Source organism: Taeniopygia guttata, chromosome 3 (genome assembly GCF_048771995.1).
Source record: "Taeniopygia guttata chromosome 3, bTaeGut7.mat, whole genome shotgun sequence".
In the NCBI taxonomy this organism is placed as follows: Eukaryota; Metazoa; Chordata; class Aves; order Passeriformes; family Estrildidae; genus Taeniopygia; species Taeniopygia guttata.
The window spans coordinates 36,075,954-36,096,532 of record NC_133027.1 but is presented as its reverse complement, the minus strand read 5'-3'; the positions used below and the strand labels follow the sequence as shown (position 1 = coordinate 36,096,532).

The following is a 20,579-nucleotide window of genomic DNA, read 5'->3' as shown; positions in this document are numbered from 1 at the left end:
GTTTTATTAGAGCATCTAGATAAATCTGTGAACCTTATTTTAACAAAGAAAAATAGGAAAAATAGGAAGGGGCTCAATTATTCTTCCTCTGCATGAGAAGTCTACGATGGCAGGAATTTATGTTTTTTAAGTCTGTAAAACCTTGCCAGGTTCTAGCAACTGGCAGCCCTCAGAAGACATCCTGTGATATTTCACACTGATGTTCATTAACCACTGAGACTATTAATTTGGGGGATTGCACTGAAATTATTTATTTGGGGTTGTCTTTGTATCCCTGATGTAAACAGTGCATGGCTACCTGAAGGATTTTTGTCAGCCAGTTACGGACTTGCTAAAGAAAGCCTTCCTGAGAGAAGTGCCAAATTCAAAGCTTCGTGCAAGGTAGATATGGGATATTGCAGGTAATGGATTATTACATACCAGAAGCTGCAGATAGTCTGCTACTGAAGATAAGGCTCTGTTGCAGTGCAGGTGGTAGCCTTCCCAAGAAAAGTTTGGTTTGGTTTTTTCCTATATCTGTCCCTTTTACTGAGGACAATGAGGTGTTTCAGAGATGATGATAATACCTGACAGTAAAACTGTCAGAAAACCCCACACTGATGTCATGGGGAGAGAAAAATGCTTATAAGGAACAAACAAGATTGCAGTTCAGAGGAAAGAGAGCCTTGTTGCATTCACCTGGGCTGCACATGAGCCTTCACCTCACTGGTGAAAGTGTGTAAAGACCACATGGCCAATGATAAGATTTGCATGCATTGGCTTCTTTTTGCCTGTTTCTGATTATAAAACAGTTTATCTTGAGGGCAAATTTTTGTCCATGTGACCCAGAGAAGATGCTATCTCAGTATCCAAGGCTGGAAATTTTCATCAAGTCAGAGATAAATATACCCCATTGAAATAACTTGAAAACTCTTCTCCCTTGTCCTTACTATTGTTTCATTTGAGGCTTTTTGCTAGACATCTGGTCCCTGAAGGTTGTGTTAAGGTAGGGAAACTCACCAGCCATGCCCACATCGTGCCTGGGGTCTGGCTCTGGTGTTATTAGTTATTCCCTTAGCACTGATGAAATACTAAAACTCTGTTTCCCTGTTACTTTATCTTAATAATTGCTGAAGAAATGCTTGCAGACATTGAAACAGTGGTTTGAAAAACCATTCAGTAAGCCATTAGCTTTGATGTTAACAGATTATACTCTGCAACTAATGGTAAATTTTGCTGTTATTTCCTTTCTAAAAAAGGCAGAAAAGATGGATTTTTAGTTTTTAGGGGCCAAATTGATGAGATTAACTACATGCATTTCATTTATCAAGAGCATTAAGTGTTTTGCAGTGAATGATGAGTGTATTTTAGATATACTGAAAACACATAGATATATAGTTTATTTCTTTTATGTTAGAAGTTGTCTACAAGAGAGCCATTATTTACATCCTTTATATCTAATCAAGATAAACTCTCAGTCTCATAAATAAGAACATACTTATTTGCTTTAGTGACTTATTTGACTCTGGAAAGATTTGCTGAGCAGGGGCTGGGCTCGATAATATTTCACAAAGCTAAAAATTCAGTCTTGATACATTCTTGACGTGAGACACATAATTTTTCACATATAAGAACAATTACCTCATGTTTACACAGCATTTAAAGCATGGAAAGTGATTAGATTTTACCATCTCTGGCATGCTCGGGATGTACAAATTGCTACTGGCTCTTTATATATGGAAAGACATCCATTTAATGCTCTTTAATTTGGTGCCACTTATCTGTCTGTGGAAAGGTTCACTCCTGGTGCTGGTGATGAGTATGAAGTACAGGCCTAGGAATAACTGTCAGAGAGGGAGGAGGCTTTAACAGGGAGATAAGTGTTAAGATAGATCTGCCTCCTCGAATCAGTGGGATGAGCCCCATATCCCAGCAAACCCACTCCTCACGGGGTTGATAACACCTTCCCATGGTGGGAGAGGTCAGCAGACTGCTGCAGGAAGCCTGTGCACTCGGGAGGGATGACGGATCCCAAGCAGCGAGAGGAAACAAGCATATGACAGATTCGAGCTCGCCAGCGACAGCTGTTAGCAGGTGGAGGTGCTCCAGCAGGACCTCCTGGGAGGACAGAGGCATCCTCTTGGTACAGCAGGAACTTCTCCATGGCAGGCTGGGAGCCCCTCAGAAGGGAACCAAATACACCAGTATGGGATACTCATGCCCATGTCCCGGTTCCTCTTCAGAGAATACCTCAGCGCAGAAGCGGAGTAACAAATCCAGACTGCAAAACCCACTTTTCTATCTGTCTGCCATGCTTGTCCCGTGTAGCCTGTGAAGACCAAGCGCACTCTCCTTTCTCCAAGTGTCCTTGCCATTACTAGTACAGCACCTGAGCTGTCATCACCAGTAGAGCAGAGTTAAGCTCTTCTTCATTTGCACTGATACAACTGCAGGCATGCTGCCACATTTGCAGCATCTGTGCACGTCTGTACTTCAGTAGCAGTGAACAGGTTTGCTTAGCTCTGCATACAATTTGCTTAATAAATAGCTTACATATTGCACTTTCTCTAAAACACATTGCATGCATTATCTAATGCCAGGATGAACGTGCCCAGGAATAGACAGCTTGGCTCAGGGTCTGGGATATTAAGTAGTCTGGGTTGATCTCCTGACCTCCTCCCCAAGTAAGGGCTATACTGCTGGCTATCCCAGACTAATAGACTTGTTATTTCTCTGATTCCTGTATAGCAGTGTCTGGCACAGAGAGCAATCCATGTGTGGTGTTTCTCTCAAAGATTATGAAAATAGCATGGAAATGCTTCAGCTTTGCTGGACTGGCCAATTTTCTGGCTATAGTTTTTGTTTGTTGACATTAAATGATATAGTTTCGCATTCTGGAACACCTTCATGAACGATCCTTTGTGTGCTTTTGCAGTCTCAAGCAAATTAGTAAATAAATACAAACCCAATATCTGGTGCAATCCATCTCATCAACTAATGTGTGATATATTGGCTTTCATGAGGAGAGTTGCAGACCTAACTGATGGGCCTCAGTGGTCTGAAAATTAGACACATGCTATGCAAGCCCTTGGTGCTTTGGCCACCCTTCGAGGTACACTGCCCTTCACAAACTTTCAGATCCATAATTCTGTGTTGAGGTATTGTTACTGAGGACATCAGGGGATGGATCAAAAAGGAAGCAATGGGATGGGTTTTTTTTCAATGAAATTTGTGAAAAAAATGTTTCAGGATCTTTGCTTTTCTTGTGGAATTTCTATGGCTAATCAAGGGAAATCAGCACTCCCACACCCTGTCCAAGCTTTAAAAATATGGCTTTAATGAAAACAAATGCTAGTATTTTTACGTCTGGGCAGGCTGGAGGCCCTCAATGTTTTCAAACAGAATAAATCAGAGAGTGCAACACCCTCATAATTTATATCAAGTTTACATAGCTTTCCAAGGTACTTATTAAACCACTTGGTCTCAAACAAAATTTATTTTTCAATAAACCAGAAATAATATTCATTCTAGAGACTTTGTGCCTCATTTTCAGAACAACTCTATGAATTGTCTGTTAAAGTCAAATATGTCTGGAGCACAAAGACCATATGGATTCTCCTCTATCATATGTTTAGGAAGGGTATATGTGGTATCACATCTAAAGTGTACTGCTGTTAAATTCTTTTGAGCTCTGGTCTCAAAGGGCAGGGTTATGTGGCATTTCATCCAGATTGCATCCAAGTTAAGTTCCTCAGAACAGCTCTGACTCCACAGAGGTGCACATGCATGGCTCCAAATCCAAGCACTATGACAGATCAGTTATGGCTAAAAGGTTTGTCGTGTGGTAGGAGCATCTAGAAAACTGATTCTTACCCAGGTTATTTATTCCCTTGGCTGTTTACAGGGTGATCCCAGCCTTGAGGGGCTGTGTCCCCAGCTACCTTTAGCCATCGCTTAACCCTCCCTCTGACCTGCTGCTGCAGCAGGGAAAGCTCTGTGTCAACAAATTGCACAACATTGGCAGTGCTTCAGAGCCTCCCAAACCTCCACACCGCCGCCGCTGCTGCCATGAGCGAAAGTAATTAGAGACCATTTGCATCGGTTGTTTGGAAAAGTGTAAACAGCAGTATAAACAACAGCAGGTCAGGTCAGGGAAGGAGGCTGGCACTTCATGAGGCCATGGCTGGAGCCTGCCCAAGTGTGAAATTCCCAACTGAGAGAGAACATTTGGAAAAACAATGCACTCAAGGTTTATCAACACAAATCATCTCCTAAGTGGCACATTTTATTTAGAGTATGTGTGGCCTCCATTTAGAAGAAGGGAAGTTTTTATCAATCTGAGCTTTATCACTTCCAGATATCTCTTTCTTTGTTTACTGGCGGGTGCACAATGCCTTCATTTTGAGCAGTCCAGTTTAAACACAAGTGGGGCTGGCTTTTTTTGTGGAGCCCGCAGTGAACTGCCTGTGCTCCCTTTTCAGAACCGTGCTTGTAAATCTTCCCTTCAAGCCATGAAACGCCTCTTTGTGACCGTCACCCTTGAGAAACGCGGCATCCTGGCCCCAATACATGAATCTGCTTTGGCCAGAAGATCATCCCCGCTCTTTGAGGAAAGCACTTTGAACCCTGCTCAGCTTTGAGGAAAGGCTTCCATGCCTTTCTGAGGAGGAGGAGGGGGTTTCTGGCATGGGTAAGAAAATCAGAATCACAGGGCAGTCTGTGGAAGGACAGGGGTATATAAATAAACCATGCATAAACCTAAAGTAAGCAGGATGAGAATTGCCTCTTAAAATTCAATTGGGAGAGCTTCCTGGGTGTCCTGAGCTCCTAGGTGGCCACAGCACCCTCTTTGACACTATGGTCCTTCTCCCCAGTGCCGGCACTGGCCCTGCGATGTGCAGTGATCCTCATGGGTAGCTCCCACCATGCTTTCAGGTCCCCATCATGCACAGATTAAGGGCCATCTGTAGGTGTTGAACCAGAGTCAGCTGCTATTCGTGGCTTGCCTTTTCAGCATTTGTTACAAGGGGGTTTTCAGCAGTTAAAAAATAACCTTTTGTTTCTGTGAGGCAGCCTGGCATTATTACTCTTATTTTACAGAGGGAATAATGAAGAAGCTTGCTTAAATATAACTGAAAATGCCAGAGGAAGAAGTGAGAAAAAACATGTTACCCCTCTGTCTCGGTTCTTCACGAAGCTCATCTGTCTCCCTGTGTACAGGTAACATAGGTGTTACAACCTAGGCCTTGCTGTCACCACAAAGCCAATGTTGCCGTAATTTACAGAGCTCCCTGAGAGAAACACAACACATTACCACAGTTTAGCTGTCAGTGGCCTAGTCACACAGCCACACAATGCCATGTGACCAGTTGGATAGGTCAGCATTTGAGCACAGAGGCTGGAGCTGCCCCTTCTGGGAGAGGCGCTTCCCACTCTTCTCCCTGCACCTCAGGCAGGAAGTATTGCTGGCTTCACTCCTGGCCAGCGACTGCTTGTGGGCAAGGGGAGGCATTCAGCCATGTGGGCTGAACACACTGTCCAAGCAGTTGTTCATTGCCTCAGGGAAAATGCAGCATGCCAGATGGGATTAACACCCTGGCCACAAGTCAGACCTTGTTGGGTTAAGCCGACGAGAGTTCTTGCCCATCCCAGGTGGAATTTTCCAAAGTGGCAGTGTCAATTGGGAACATGAATATTTGATGACTTATCTGCTGTAGCAATCTAAATGTACCAGCATCAATAAGATCATACCTTTAAAAGCCTCTTCTCATACTCTTTCTCATACAGGTCATGTGTGGACGCTCTTAGTAAACCTCTGTCCTCACCTCATTTTGCCCTAACCGTAACATTTTCATTCTCTTAAGCGCTTCCTGAGGAAAAAAATTGGCTCACACTGTGATACTCAAGGTTTATTTCCTTAAAGTGTCTAGATTAATAGAGTACCATGGCATGGTATTGGCCCTGTAAGTGGCTTCAATGTACAGCATTGTTTCCCTGTCAATACATATCAGGTGCAGTCCAATAGGCTTTCAGTATGTCTTTAAATAAAGAAATAAAATAAATATGACTGAAAGATTTGCTAAGCATCATCTCTTCAAAAGATCATGGAGAAACAGGTTTTAGTACAGAAGATTGTTCTCTACAGTATGGGACAAAGAACAGGCAGAGAAAAGAAAAAATTTCACAAAAATCTAGGCTATGGTTGGTGAAGGGAGCCAGTATAAGGTGGAAAGTTAGTTGCTGCTATCATTTGAAAGCTGGTCTTGATGACTTTCTTTGCTCTGTAGCCAACAGCTTTCCTATGAGCCAGCCAGACCATTCAGCAGATGACCCCCTCTGCAGAGGGAATGGGCATCTAGGAGGACAAGACAAGGTTAGGCTGTTGCTTTTTTAGTCTGGATGCTACTTGTTTTCTGTATCTTACGTGGTATTTACGAGGGTAAGAGGACAAAATAACTGAACAATGAGTGTCAAAAGCTCAACTGGAACCATGGCCAGCCCCATTGAAAACAGTCCAAACTGGTCACTGACTCGTAAGAACTGAGGCATTACGTGGGGAGTTTTATGCATGGTCCATCATCACTGCTTCTCATGCCTAGTACTGGCATGAAGGTTGATCTTTGAAAAATGTGAAGGGGTAAGAAGATGAGGAACAAAATAATATAGCTCATCCATATAGAGCAAGGGTGTAAGACAAACCCATAGAATTCTTGTTACAAAGAATTGGACATTTGCTCTTACCATTCTTTTCCTGCCTTGTAACCAGTTATTTAGCCATTAAACAATCTTAATTTTACACAACAGCATTATTTTCCCCTAAAGTTTCAAATTAGGGATTTTTTTTTGTGAAAACCTTTTGAAAATACAGCAGTTTTGCTGTGGTGCAGCAGTGGCATGCAGCGGTGTGCTGGGTGTGAGCGACAGGAGTCTGTGACACCTCCCCCGGAACCCCAAACCTCCGAAGCAGTCGCCAAGCGATCAACGTAGAAAAGACGAGATGGGCCTTGCTTGCTTATCCAAGGATCGTTTATTATACCAAAAGGGTGAAACACAAAGCACCCACAACTCCAATATGCAGCAGAGGCAAGGACCAGGACACACGCAGGGCAGTGGGTTTTAAGGGACAGGACAAGGGTGGAGCTTGGGACCAGGAACCAATAGCAGAGTGGCAGGGGAGGAATATAAACCAATAGGGGGTTCCAGAGGAGGGGGATATTCTAACTAAACCAATGGGACAGCAAGGGATACATAAATGACAGGGAATTCTCTGGAATAAGGGGTAGGTATGAGGGAGGACTGACAGCAATGACTAAACCAATGCCTCAGGGAAGGGGGGAGGTACAAAACCAATTTTTGAAAACAATAATAAAAAAGAAAACACACCACAACACAGTTTCATCAGGCAAATAATCATATGCTTGCTGACACCTTCAGAAGACTCCAACTGATTTTTCAGGTAGGACTTTATTGTGAAAAATTTTCCTCGGGAACTCACATGTTGCAAGGTGTTCTCTAGCTCTGCCTTTTGTTATACTTCGTTTCAGGTTGCTTGGCATGGCGGTGATGCTTCCAGACCCGTATTTCTTCAGCATCTCACAAAGCCCTCTTAGAAGTCAGCATCACTTATGCTTCATTTCAATCTTCAAGGACCAGTAACATTTTAAGCAAGAAATTACACAGAACCCTTAGTAATTCAGCTATTTTATCTCTGACTTCATTTAAATATGGTATGGCCTTGATGATTTCTGGTTGAGTGTTTTGTCAATTTGTTCCATAACTTCTTCTACAGCCAGATACTCTGGTTAAGTCCCCATAAAGAAGGGTTCAGACTTGGCAAAGGAATAAGAAGAAAACAAATAAAAGCTATAAAGCCCAGCTCAGCAATAAGCCTACCCAGCAAAGCTGGCCCCATGTCTGTTTCTGGATCCTGAATGACTTCTCAGAGTACATGAAATTTACAGGGTTTTTCCCATTGTCTTAATCTTTCACTATGAATAGCTGGGCTACAATCTTCACATTTCTTCTTTCTCTTGGAAGGCATCTTAAGGAATGACGAAGGTTGCGGGCTCCCCTTGAGAATATTGACTGCTCTCAGAAATTATGCTCATATCCTAATTTTAGATGCAACCTGTTTGTTACACCTTTTGCTGTAAGAAAATGCAAGGCTGGGGCTGATAAGGGGTCTGTGTGTCTATAAATGTGACATTGAGGTGCTAAAGCTGGGAACAAGAAGGGACAAGAACCTGGGGGTCACGCGAAGAAAGTCCAAATAGGGCTGGGGAGATGCAGGATACCTAGCTGAGCAAAAGGTCTTGAGACATCAGCTTCTCAGCTCCTCCACTGGCTACTGTATGATTGCTGCATTTCAGTCAGGTATCCAACACCTTAAAACCATCTTTATTTTCTCATGGAGTGTCAGCCTCAGTGTCACCATGCAGGGACTGTTGGAGCATTATGGCCTCTTTTGAACCCATTAATATTGGCAGCACCATGCAGAGTTCAGTACCCAGTTTCAGTTTATTTAAAGCTTGTTTTAAAAAAAACATTATGTGCTGAATTTTATTAAATCAACTTAATAGGAGCCGTGAAGTAAAACAAATAAATATGGAACTCATTTCTGCAGTTAGTGGGAATTATTCTGTTTGTTTACAAAGGCCATTAAAAGCTTAGTGGAGGTGTTCATTTCAGCAAGGAGGCCTCATTGATGGATCAGCGCAGCCTTGTCAAAACTGTATCCAAAATTTCACAGCAGTGCTCTCATTAGGCTCTAACGGTTGAAAGAAAACACAACTGAAGAGAACTATTAATGTTTCCTGGTGGCCTCCAACCTCCTTCACATTAGTTTTTCCCAAACCACACTGCATAAAAACTTTTCTAAGATTTTTGGGGGCTGGTAGCTTGCAAAAATGACAGAAAAAGGAGGAGCTGAGTGCTTTGTGTTCTTAAAACAAAGCATATTGAAACAGAAACTTTGATAACTGCAGAGGTGCTTAAGCTGCTGCACAATGTAATGTCTCTAACAAAATGCTCAACAGCAGAGAAAGAATTATACATTAGTAAAAACATAAGAATAATACCACAGAGTATTAAAACCCCTATTTTAAAATGTGAACTAAGTATATCTTAGACGTGAGAGTTCACGGTTGACTTTAACTGCTAGAAAACACTAATTTTAGTCGCATTTCAATATGAACACTTGGAGCAATTTTATGTTTTCCCCCACAGACTTCCACAAGCATATATACTTTTTAATGTACAGATTTTTTATATCAAGAAGTCAGAAATATGGGTCTGAAATAATCTCTAGTCAAAACAAATTCTATATTTGCTTTTAAGAACTTAATGGTTTCCAAACACAGGTGATCATCTCTGTTGCCTCTTCAGCCAAAGTACCCAAAGAAGTGACCTGCTTTTAGAGTGGTACAGAGCCTGCTGCTCCACTGGTGTCACAAAGAGCCTTGGGTACTTGGCATTTCTGGATGCAGCACCTTTGCATGGCAGCACACCTCCTGAGCACGTTTTCAAAGATTGTAAGCAACTTTTCTGAGCGCCTTTTCAAAGAGCACCACCGTGTTAAGTGCTGCAGTGGGGGGGCAGATGACTTCATCCCATAGGTAGCTGGCATAGAGATCTTGAGACTCTGGTGTGATCCTCATCAACTGGATGAGCACTTGAAGTACAGTTTGGCCACTCTCAGTACAGTCTGCTGTAGATCATATGATAAAATCTGCCTACTAGTTAGGCTTTTAGAAACCTGATACAAGTAATTTCCTTTTCATCTTCGGACCAGTAACTTGCAAAAGTAACTAATGAGGTTAGATATGATGTGACAACTTTGCATCCCTTACATTTTTCCTTTCTTACCTTCTTCTTTCCCCAGGTGACTGTAACAACTTCTTGCAGTCATTTGTAAAAGCATGTGTGAAGTTACCAGCTGGAAGAGACAGGTTACAAGCCAGCGAGGACCAGGTCCTCAGAAGAATGTCACATGCCCTGGAACTCTGGAGGCCTACTGGCTGCCATCTGAAGGCTTTTCTCAATGTCGTCTCCAACATTATCACCGTGTCAGCCTAAAATGTCCATGCCTAGATGGTCTGAGAGCTCAGGGCTGTGGCCATGAAGGAGAGAGATGCAAGGGGGAAAAGTGCTGGTCATAGTGGCCATGTTTCCTGTCATTGTCTCGTTTTAGAGTCCCGCCAAGCACATAGGCTGCAGAACTGAACCCAGAGTTGCTCAAAACAATCAGCATCTAGCCCAGACTGTGCCTTGTGAAGGCAATACTGAGTGAGCATCACAGGAAGGGCAAGGCAGACCACAATGTGGAGCTTTCACAAAGGGAATTTCTTAGTGTGTGTGTGTGTTGGAATGCTATTGGGAGGTTTCTGTGAGCAGCATGAAACAGTCCATGGATAAAATACAGAGACAAGTCTGGGGACATGAGTAGGATCCAGAGTCTTGAAAAGGAATGAGATAAACTAGAGACATTGAGTCCAAACCACTCAGAGGATACAGTAAATTCCTAGTGTGGGAGGAAGAAAAACAGTATTGTACAACTTTCAGCTGTGAAGATATTCAGGCAGTAAATATCTTATGTCAAGTTCTGGATTTCAATCAGTTTTATTTTATCTTTGTTTCAATAGAATATTTTCCCTAAATGTAATCTTCATTAAGTCATGTGAAAGATCCAGGCTAACTGTTGATGTTACAGATTACAGGGAAGATGTGAGGAATACTGACTGTCCCCTTTCCGTAGCAATAGTGAACAATAATCCCTGAAAGCTGTGGCCTTTTAACGAGCAGCTATAATACAACAGATTTCCTAGAAGACTATTAAACAGAGATAGAAATCTCTTTAAAATCTTTATTCAGCTTTGTTAATCAGCTGCCACTGTTGTTTAAGGTTGGAACTTTTTCTATTAATTTTCATTATTTCAGAACGTCCCCTGCCAGAACCATTGTAAAGCTTTCTATTAAAATCCTTCTTACTGTAGTAGGATGAATTTTTTTTCTTTTTCCAAAAGACTGATTTAATAGAAACTTGGCACCAGAAAAAGTGTTTCTGTTTCATTACTATGCTATATAAAAGTTCATGGGGCTCTCAGAATATTCTTTCTAAAAACAAAATCCTTAGCATATGCTTGGATACAGAACTTACTGGCAATTATACAGTAGTCGTCTTTCAAATACACACTTCCTATGTTGTTGCTAAGACTATTAGCAATCATCCTTAAAATGCAGAATGAGTAGTGGAATGCACTTCATACTCTGCAAATTTTTTCAAAATGTTACTCGAGTCATTCTTTCTAATTTACGCTTCACGTTACTTTGTTTAAATCATATTTCTAGTGTTTTTATTATAGCAACTCTTTTCAGTGTAGCCCAATAAATTCTTGTTTGGCTCACAAAAACAATAATAATTTTTAGCACTTACATAGGACTTTAGGTTTTTAAAGTGTTACCCAACTAATAACTAATTAATGTTTGTTCAACCCAGACTGGCCATATAAAGAGGCTGCAGTGAGTGAAACAAACATTTTCTCTGTCGCTACTAACAAGATTAAAGGTGTTGATGCTGTACAAACTCAAAAATTAGGCACATTGATTTTGGCCAAATTATTGGCAATCTCAAACTTGTAGATTACTTTTCAGTACTACCGAAGGAGAAAATGAGGAAGTGCTGGTTTGCCTGCTTTGGTACCCAAAGGCATGTGCTGACAATGGGAAAAAGCCTTCCATCTTTCCATTTTTTAGTACACACAACTTTTCAGCAGCACAGGAAGCAATTTTCTAACTACCCTCTAGGTCATTTTTCATGGCAAGAGGCACAAGGCCTGCAGGGGATGGTGTCCTTGTGTGCTATTTTCCTCCTACCTTTCCTTTCTTGCCTTTCTCACAGCCAGGTTCAAGCCTTCTCCTCCACTGACTCATCGGGACTTGGACCATAGCTTTGCATTAGAGATGCTTTCTAGCATACATTTGGTTTCAATATATTAAAAAGTTGATTGAGTAATCTTTATGACACATGGGGTTTCCTGTAAATCAGGACCAAAAGATTACCTTACTCAGCCATATCTGACGTGGTTGCCCAGCAGTCCCCTCTACAATGTTTCCCGCAACAGTCCCAGAGCTGACTGGGCTTCTGGACCCACAATAATGATTTTGCAATAATTTCAAAGTATGACTCTTGCATGTGTTCTGGAAATAACACAGCCATAAACATAACTGGAAGTTCCTGACTGTCAGTGATTTCATACTGACTTTAACAATAGCCAGTAAACATATAGTTCAGACTTTAATCCAATTTTCTCAGTAAAACTAATTTCAGTAAGATGCTCCAGATAATACTTTCTTGTGGGATTACTGCACAGCTTGGGTGGTGTATCATTCAATCTTCATCTTTTATTAATGCACTGTATATGTAATATATGACCCCAAATCCTCACCAGTGCTGTGTTCCTAAACCCATGGAATTAATTAGCTGCTTCCATGTTCAGTTTTGACTGCTTTAACACCACTGGAATTTCACTGATCACATTAGACATTAGCACCATTCACAGATTTCTATTCTTACGACTTCCCAGTGTTTGCAGCCATCTACAGCTGATGTCTACGGGGGAGGCAGAAACACTGTGGAGACTCTTCTGCTCACAAGACGTCCCCCTGATGCCAGGGGAACACGCCACAGCTGCAGGGCTCCATGCTGACACATCTACTAACAGGATTAGAGCTCTAAGTAGAAAAAACATATGTCGTTTGCAATATAGCTGGAGAGCTACCAACAGCTGTAATTAAGGATGCCTATGCATTTCCATGCTAAGCCCCTGTTTTCATTTGCTCATAACTTTCCAAAACTTTCACCTATAAGGCTGAACTTTTACAGCCCTGCTTTCTGCCAAACTGTGGCTTTTTGGTTCATTTTTGCTTTTGTTGAAAGGAAAAAGGAGTATGTCCTTTTTTTTTTTTTCAGTGAGAGAAAAGAGACATTTTTACAAAATTCCCTCATATAAACATGTGGATTGGAATTGATTTATGCTAGATTTTCTATTTCATTTAATTTTCATATGGCATTATTAACTCTTAAAATATGTCCCAGCAGCTGGCAAGTATGGGATAATATTTTAATAAAGAAACAGAAATAATGCAACACACTTTTCCTCTACACCTTGAAATGTTCAGGTACAGAATTTTAGAGTTGGTGTAAATACCAGCTAAAAATTATTCTCCTCTCAGTTTCCTCTCAGGCGCAGCGAGATCTCAGACCTCCACTCTGTAAATGCAGCTGTAATAAAGCTCCTCTTGTGTTTCTCAGTGTGGAAATTGGGAATGAACAAACAATACTGAACACACAGGCATGTCATGACCCTTTCATAGCCTGTTCGGATAACGTCGTGTGGCACACAATTGTTCACTGGTGCAACTAGAAATACGTGAATATTCTTGGCATTTGCAGACATCTCAGACTGCTTTGAACCTGAAGGACTCTTTCAAGCCTCTGTAAGTCTATGTCTTGTGTGCCCCTTTCTACCTGATGAAAAGCAATCAGTATTAAAAATAATATCAAGATTTTTTTAAGACAGAAAGAATTTGTGCCTTACTGACTCACTTAATTTCTGTCTTTTCTTGTCCTTGATTCTGCTTCTTCCTTCTTGCTCTCTGGATACTGACTTTAGACTCTTGTAACTCAACAATCTCACAAGTTCTTGCTGTATGATGTGCACACACTGTTCAAAGAATAAGGTGATAAATTTACCAATGAGTGAATCCTCTTTGAAGAAAGGTCTTCTGTGCTGACAGTGAATATTTAATTTTAAAGAAAAACCCAACCCTCTCTTGTACTGTTTATTACTCTTGGGGGAAGAAAAGAAAGAGTGTGGGTAGGAGATTTCTACGATTTTTTTGTCTGCCTTTTTTTTTTCCTTTTTGGATTAATTAGATGATTTTTTAAAATTCAGTTATTGCCTTCTCAACAAGTTTCTCATTCACAGACAGAAAACTCAGCTTTACTAATGAGACATTTAGATGCAAGTTGCTTTTAAAATGCAGTTATGTTCTCAAGCTTTGCCTTTGCAAATTACAATTTATATTTTTGAACATCCTGTGAGAGAGAGGCAACCTTTTCTAACAGTACTGATCTAGAAAATCTTCACACATGATCTCCTAATGTTCTTTTGAAATGTACCGATTTAAAAAGGAAGAAAATGATCCTAATAACACCAGTGAGGTTTTTTGTTTGTTTATTTCATAGTTTTCAAAAAGAGACTGTTTTAGATTGCTCACAAATTAGATTCGTTATAAATCTAAAAATTCTCTTAGACCTGCAGAGTTACATGATGGCTGTTATTTAATTGCTACAATATAAGAAGCTGCAGTAGAATATTAGTAGGATATTTTTTAAAAAGGAATTTTTAGGAGACAAGAAAACTTTGAGAACCTCAAATAACAACTTGCCATGCTCCCCTGAATATACAGTGTTATGAAATGGCCTTTAACTAAGTTTTGTGTACTATTTTCTGACTGGACTGTCATCCCACTTAGGGTCAGGGTGGCTAGTCATTATTTTTTTCACTTCCAAGGCTTTTGTAGTGTGGATTTCTTTAATGTACACCATCTTGCACAGGAACCCAAATATAAGAATGTTCCTTTCTCCTTGGGCACTTCTTTAGGACTTCCATAACACTGACTCAATGGCTGAGAAGCTGGGATGAATCTATCTTCCCAGCACGCTCTAACATGATGGTCTCAGTGCTCACTCCTCCTAATTAGTCTCCAGTCTCCAGCTCCACTTCACAACAGGTTCCCTACATCCTCTTGCATTAGCTGAGAGGGTCCTGCATCCACACTCCAAGATGGGAACATACCCAGCTGCCCTTTTGGGCTCACAGGTACTTTCTGTCTCTGTGGAAGTAGCCAGAGGCTCTGGAGGACTCAGCAGACACGCTTTGAAGAAGCAGGTACTTCAAGCTTTTCACCATTTAGGCAATTTGTCACACAATTCAGTGAAAGGCACATCCCTAATGCAAATCTCAGGCCTCTCCCCCAAGGCACTGCTATGCAGTGCTTGTCAATCATTATTAAAAGAAGAACCTTTTTTTTAGCCTTCAAAAAGTAATATATTCTCCCTAAATATCTTAAAAACACCAAAACATCTTTGCTGAAAATTTCCCAAAGAATAATGGATACCAAAAATATATCCCTGGAAAGAAAAATAGTCATTTCTGAATGGTTGAGAATCTGGTAAAATTATTAGCAGCTGAAAGCTGCTCTTCTTATGAGAAGGGTTAGATAAGAGATGCAGTAGTTCCATCTTCATCTACAGTATTTGTGCATCCATGTAGGTTGTGAATACAGGACTGGTACAGAGGAAAAAGTATCTCATGATACTTGGAGCATATCATGTTAGTTCTGTGATTTATGTTTTTAATACAGCCACTCCTCTTACTTTGTCTACTATGGAGCCACAGGCTTTAGCCCAGCATTTAAAAAGGAAATGGGAGAAAACAGAAGATGTTTGTTGATTCCCATCTTATCCTTGCTGAATCCCCACCAGCCTGTAAAAAAACTCAGACATCTCAAAAATGCACATAGTTTCTAAATTGAAAAAAAAAAAAAAAGAACAAAAGTCATCAAGGAAACTTTTTTTTTTTTTTCTGTAAATAAGTCACTTAGCTGTACAATTCACCAGATAAATAGCCTTATTGTTTTACCTTGAACTGGGGAAATGCTTACATGGCATGTTCAAAATTATACCCCAAGCTATTTCAATTTGTTCTTAAATTCCATGTAAATAACCTTCACACGATAGGGGTGTGTTTGTGCTTGGTTTTGGTTTTTTTCCCCAGAGAGAACTCCCACTATCAGTTTGGAAAAAAAGTTACCCTTCCTGTACGTAGCATGATCTTTTCCCAGCAAATGAAGTAGAGGGTTTTTTGGTTTTTTTGTTTTTTTTTTTTTTGCAGCCAGCTTCTATCTCAGCTGAGTCCCTGTACTTAAGCAATCCCTTAGATTTTAATGCCCAAATACCTGGGGCCAGCACCCTGGTCTATCAAGAATGGCTCTCCAAAGCCTCAGTGGATATACTGGAAGCTATGAAGTGCAATGCAGTCATTTCAGCTAAACGTTACCTGCTCCTGACCCTGGAACGGGAAAAGCCAAAGTTCTTTTGGAAATGACACATTGTGACCTGCAGTCTGCTGTAGCACATTAAGTCTGATAAATGATCAGAAATGATGACTTAAACAAGCATCTAAGAGAGAGTATTTTGCTTAATGTACCCAGCAGTTAACCTTATGTAGTCACATTGCATAGAGGGCTCATTTGGAAGCTGAGAATAAACAAAGCGTTGCAGTACCATTAAACGTTTTCTACATCTTCCTTCTGTGTTAATGTGGTTCAGTGCTTCTGTCATGAAAATGAACCGAATGGAGTTTCCCACACTCTCTACCACAAAGAGTGCACTATATTGCCTTTACGAGAGACATTTTGTACTTTCCTGAACACATGCCTGTTTCAAGAGCAAACCCTGATTTTCAGAGCACTGAAGAGATCTGCAGCATAGGAAAGAAGCAAACACAAACCAGAAAAAAAAGAAAGTGTAAGTGATGTCAAAACCATGCAACTTCTCCAGGTGGTAAAAAAAAAGTCCTACATGTGCACAAAAAGAAGTTATTTTCTTTTCCCACATCCGCAAAATGTTCTCCAAGTGAAATGGCAAATCTAATCCTCCTGCCTAATAAGTTCTCAAATTTTTAATTTAGCCATTTTTGCTAGAGCCCTATAGGTACTAGAATAATGTGAGCTTTATCTCTGTATTAAGTTGCTCAACTATAATGACTTCATCATTTCATTTAAGCACCTGCTCTGGAAAATAGGTCCTTATCCTCCAAACACTCACATCTAGTAAGTATTCCCATTTGAACTCTAAAAATTGTATCCCAGCTCTTTAGAGTGATTTACGGCATACTATTAGAAACATCTATAAGCACCTGAAATGTGTCAGTGGATGAACATGAGCAATAATTGTAAATATAGTTTATGAGGTAAGCAGTGCACTGATATTGATGGCCAATGCTCAGCAAAATATTGAATCTCCCAACTCCTGTTTAAACTCCCCACTGGCTTCAGATGGAATTTAGACTTCAAATGGGAAGTCAGGAGGACAGATGCTTTGCTGATCATGGGTCTTTGGCTGCAAAATGCTGAATCTTCCCAAAGGAGCCAGTGGAAATGATAGTAAGGAGGTATTTTATGCATGCATGACTCGTCTTGGAGTTTGTTCAACGGAGGAAAATCTCTCTTGAAGTTCAACTGTCTCTCTTGTTTCTCCCACAGTCTTTTTTTCACAGGCTTTTATGAACTGTTATGAACAACAGACTGAAAGGGTGCCTGTGCCCTGGAGGAGGGGTGAGGATATGTTCTCTGGCCATCAAAACAGACAACCCAGCTCTTCAATGTCAACAGGAAAGGTTCAACTCCTTTATCCACAAAAATAATTTTATTTTCTTATGAAGAGGAAATCTACTGCCTTTGCTTCTTCTCTGCCTTTACCACTTCTCTGCATGTGTCCCTGACCTCCATGCAGAGTAGAGGGATGAGGCAGGATTCTCAGAACTCAGGAGGGGAGGGAAGGGAGGGTGACCTGAACTTTCCATGCACAAGACATGACTGTGCTCACAGAGTTGAAGTCCAAGTCCCCTCCTTTGCTACTGCCTGACCTACCTCCAGCTTTGTCAGCTTGGTGAAGACATCCTTCATTCATGATGCTTCCTTACTTATATGTCAATATCTCCAAGATTGTCTCCACTATTTGACAGGATATAATTGATGCAGGAGTGAGCTTGGCCAAACACACCTAAATATTAGCTTACGTTTCTACTTCTGCAGTAGCATAATAGAATGCCCATATCCATGTATGGATACCAGAATTCTCTCTGCTACATGCTGTCTTATTTTAGCCTCCTACTTGCAAATCTGCTGGAATCCTTTGCATTATGTATTGCTGAACTGTTTCTGTGAGACTTGAGCTTGGCTGCAACTGGGATTCCTTTACTTTTTGTTTTTAAAGTTAGTATCTTAAAGAAAGGAAAATAAACATAAAGTCAGAATTTCCTGCAGGACAGTGGGAAGGGGAGAGATCAGATCAGCTGTAAGATGTTGGTGTTATTTTCCCAGGATATGCTTCTTTTTTAGTTTGGGTGTTTTTTTCTTTTTTTTTTTTTTCTTTTTATTTATTTATTTATTCACTCTTTCCAAAATTATCTGTAGGCTCTTGGACAAAACTGGAAGATTTTCTGGGTTTCAAAAATAGCAGCATTCAAATTGCCAAAAGACCACCTCTAGGGTGAATCTCCCTGTGCTCGGTGGTATTCTTACAGCATGGATGCTTCCATAAGAAAAAAACACCTGAAAATGGAAGACCTAAGCTGTGTTTTTTCCTTGCCCAACCTGCCAGTGAGCAGTTGCTGCTGTCCTGTCACTGGTATCACCCTGTCCTCACTGACTTCTGAACTGGTCCATGAATATTGCAGGCTCCTGAGAGTGGGGAGAGCCTACAGCTGAGCTAGCATAGTGTCAGCACAGTAGGATGACGTTTTGTCCTTAAGCATTACCCTCCAAGTTCCTATAAGAAACAGGAGAAAGAGCAATTTGGCTCCCTAGGAACTTTACCTGCAAAAATTCTTTTTTCTATCTAAGCTAGTTAACCCAAAGTACTTATGCTAAAGTATTTCTTTGGGCACTGGCTTGAAATATCTATTTGGGAATTCCCTTCTTGGACAATAGTAGCTTAACATCTGAGATGAACCTGGCATACAAGCTGACACATATGAGAGCAAAACAAGTACACAGCTATCATCACATCAAAGACAAGACACTGTGGAGGCTTTGAAGCAAAGTGGGAAGAAATTTCTCAACACAGGTCCATTCTTGCCCCTTGAGCATCTCCTCTACTTGGAGACATATCACATGCAGAACTTCTCTACTATGAAGCAGCAGTGAATTCCTCAGCATAGACATGGGCATAAAACAGTATAAATAGCAAAGGATATTAAAAGTGATTGCAAAGTGAAAAATGAGAACTCTACACCTCATTTATCTGTAAATGGCACAGACTATACACTTTATTGCTTATTAGTTTGTTCTCCTAAAGAGAGAACATCGTGTGAAGCATCAAAGTGCAAGGGCAAAATGAAAAGAGGATTATGCCTATCCACAGGGCCAAGCTCTCAAGCTGTACTTGAGGTTTTTACCTCCTCTTCAGTCTCAGTTTTCTCTGAAGAAGATAAGCCATGGAACTTGCAGGACCAAGACCTTCGCTGCAAAATCTCCTCCAATGTCTAGATTCCCCAATGTGTTGAGAAAGTTTATCCCGTGCTTTGGAAGCAACGGGATATCCTTCCTTAGACGGACCAGTCTCTTCACACTGAGGGCCCTGTGCACACAGGGCTCTCCACCCCTGGAATATATACCCAGACAAAGTTTTGAGTATTTGGCTATGATCCTGGAATAACCTCAATGAAGTCGATGGATTTTCCCCAGATTTACTTCAGTATAATGAGCTAAGAATTTGGACCTCTGTGCCATATTGTGTGGAATTTTATTAATTTTAAATAAAGTTTCCACCTTAAATGAATTGCAAGTGTTATCTGTTTATATATATAACTTCATGCTCTTTATTATTTAAAATGTCCAATTTGCTAGATGAAAACATAAATACTGACTGCAGCTGTAGAATTTAATAAAACCTCAGGTTTGAGCTAGCAAGTGAAAAAAAGTATATTATTGGAAACTTGTGGTCAAACTTGAAGCTTGAAGGAAATATTTTAGCACTATCACAATATTAAATTGCAATCATTATTTAATTTATCTTCTCTGAAATGACTTAAGGGAAGTGCACCAAAAGTCCTATTTACCTAAGCCAGGAAATAAGTCAGTGATCAGCTAGGTGGATGAAGTAATTGAAAGCTGACAAGGGACAATATAATGCCACTATTGTAACAGCACTTAGAAGTATTGTTTGAATTTGACCTGCTTAGGAATAAATGTTGCACAGTTTTCATTTCATATAAAAATGGAAAAAGGAAAAAGAAAAAAGTGTATAGCAATAAAATGTGTTCATTTTACTGAATTATTGATATTTTTCTTTAAATTGAAAAATATCAGCTTTGGCACATCTGGAGGAAAGGAATGTTCTCCACAATTACTGAGATTTTGAAAAAAAATATAGATGTATTAGAAATTAAGGTATTCACCAGTCAGTACTTCAAGCAAAGAGTCTGAACCCCTGGGCAACCTGTGCATTTCAATTGTCACTTTGAACTTTGGAACAAAGGGTAGACTGTAAAACCAGTTTATAAAAAGTATTATGAGATACCACAACTGGCATTTTTATGACCTTATTAAACTACATCCAAGTGTCATAAATTTTATGTAATGAAAGTCAATAGGATCACTGACTTGATTTTAATATTAGGAACATGCTTATTAGTTTAAGAATTTTTCTGAATAAAGGGGTATTTTTGTTGTTTTCTTACCTTAGCAACTGATGTTATGTGGAAGTCATAAATGCCAGATTACATTAATTTTTTTCTTCACATAATATTATT

General features: G+C 40.3%; 1 long non-coding RNA gene across 1 annotated transcript; it reads left to right on the top strand.

Moving 5' to 3' along the window:
- Positions 1–17,060: 17,060 nt before the first annotated feature.
- On the top strand, positions 17,061–19,606 carry LOC140683578 (uncharacterized). The gene is made up of 2 exons (XR_012054747.1): positions 17,061–17,441; positions 18,241–19,606. It is a non-coding gene; the product is annotated as an uncharacterized lncRNA (long non-coding RNA).
- The last annotated feature ends 973 nt before the right edge of the window (positions 19,607–20,579 follow it).